The following is a 2,299-nucleotide window of genomic DNA, read 5'->3' on the forward strand; positions in this document are numbered from 1 at the left end:
GTCTGGGCTGCCAGAGATGACTCTGGGGGGACAGGTCAGTGTCGGGGCTGGGAGGAGGCCAACGACCGGGGGAGATACCTGGACCCTGGGTGTTGACCCAAGGCTCTGGCTGCCCCACGGTGGGGACAGGAGTGACAAAATCCTCGTGGAGCAAAAGCTAAAATGAAGGTAGCCGGGTGTGCGGCCTCACGAGGTGCCAGGCTCAGGGTGGTGCGCGTGGACGCGGGGGTCCAGGGAAACAGGTTTAGGACGCCTCCGAGCCTTGGGCTGCCTGAGGTCCTGATTCTGGCCACGCAGTGGTACCCAACAGAGTGGCCCTGACAGACCCTGTGGGGCAAAAGCAAAGGGGGAAATTGAGCCCCAGGTTGAGATGCAATGAGTTGGCAAGGGTGGCTGAGGGTCCCCCCAAACCCCAGACACCCCAAAGGCTGAGGTGAGAAGCAGGGGTGATCCCTGGGCCCCTCAACCATGCAAGCCTGTCCCTTTCTTCCGTCATCTACCCATCCCCTCTCTTCTTAGCCTGGGGTCTCCAAGCCTGCCGGGCAGGTTGGGTGGGAAAGGGAGAGCAGCAACCTCTAACATGGGGTCAACATTGGCGCCCCTTGGAGGCCAGTCTGAGGGTCAGCAGGGCCCTCCCTGAGCTTTGGGTTCTGGGGGCAGAAGACTTGAGTGGATTTTCAGAGGGGGAGCCCTCAGTGTGACTAACTGGTCCCCAGGAAATGTTGGGGCGCTGATACAGCACAGCCGACATCTGAGCTGAGGCCAGATGGGCGGGGATGGTGCCCTCAGCCACACCAGTTTGTTCTTCCGGAAGCAGAGAGTGGGGGCCCTCAGGTTGCAGGACTCCCTGGCTGCTTTTTTTACCTCATCCCAGCCTCCTGGCCTCCCAGGCTGGTCTACACAGCCCGACCTCTGGTTCTCTGGGGTCCTCCAACACTGAGCAGCCAGCTCCCGCAAAGCTGTTCAGCCCAGCCTCCACCCTCCCCAAGTGGCTGGTGTGATGAGTTCTGGTCTGTCCCCAGGCTCTGATACGTGGATAGTTTTCTGTAGAGAACACACTGAAGAAGAGTATTTGCTTGTAGTTTGGAGAGTAAGCCACATAATAAACAGGGAGGCTAGGGAATGGAGTGGACAGGGTAGGGGAGACCTTCCGCTGGACACTGGGGCTTCTAGGTGTTTTTCCTTCAACTCTGATGTCAAAGCCTAATTCCCCAACTCCTTGGACTATGTTGGGCTCCTCAGAGGGCAGGCAGGGGGCTTGGTCCCCCTCCTCTTGGCCTTGCCCTCCACACAGCTACTGGGCAGACCCACCCGTGTGCCGGGTTTGGCCGCTGGGCAGTTTCGAGCACCCACCCTGAGGGCTCCCGTTCCTGGCCGCCCTCGGACCCCTGAGCCTGTGCAGTGGGCTCCCCGGGGCTGCCTTCGGTATATGGGCCTGGAGGAGGGTTCACTGCATGCCCTTACTCCACTTCAGTGCTGGGCTGCAGGGATATAGGCTACCTCAAGGGGCAAGTCCAATGGTGCTCCTGGGGCAGTAGGCATGGGTGGGGGACGCGTGGGCTCTGCCCCCACTCTGCAGCCCCAAGTTCAGACACAGGCCTTGAACTCCTGCTGGGGAGCCAAGAGAGGGGCCAGTTATGCAAAGTCACTGTGGGGGTGTCAGGACTGGACTCTTGCCCACCCAGCCGGGAGGCAGCCCCTGCCCAGCCTCATTTCCCAGGAGCTCTTCCCACGGAGGAATCCAGCCCAGAGTGGCTGACAAAGTTCACCTTTTCAGGCTGAAAATACTCTTCAAAGGTGTCTCTGAGGCCTGTTTCTTCCAGGAGGAGTGTCTCTTGAGCTGTGCAGAGTCCTGAGAGGAGGAGCAAGCATGCTGCAGGCTGGTCCCACTTCCTGGGCTTTACCACAGAACTCTGGACACACCAGCAGGTATGGGGGTGGCTCTGGCCGAGGGGTGGCAGAGAAACCAGTGGGTCCCCCTACACCTCCAGCTGTCCAGGTCCCCAGAGTGGTCAGGAGGGCCACAGACATGTAGGAACAGAGGAGGGCTTGAAAAAGCCAGACAGGCCTCACGCCCTGACCTGGGATAAGGCTGCCCATCTCCCAGGCTCGAGCACCAGACAGGGAGCCCACAGTGGGGACACGCAAGCTCTCCCTGGGCCTGGAGGAGGGGGTGGCTGTGCCAAGGCCCACCATCTCAAAGGTGTCCCAACCAAGTGCTGAACTGCCAGGGGGCTGGTGGGGCTGGGCGCCTCCAGGCAGCACTGAGGAGACACCGAAACACGAAGCCGCGCCACCA

This window comes from Camelus ferus, chromosome 32, assembly GCF_009834535.1.
Source record: "Camelus ferus isolate YT-003-E chromosome 32, BCGSAC_Cfer_1.0, whole genome shotgun sequence".
NCBI lineage: Eukaryota > Metazoa > Chordata > Mammalia > Artiodactyla > Camelidae > Camelus > Camelus ferus.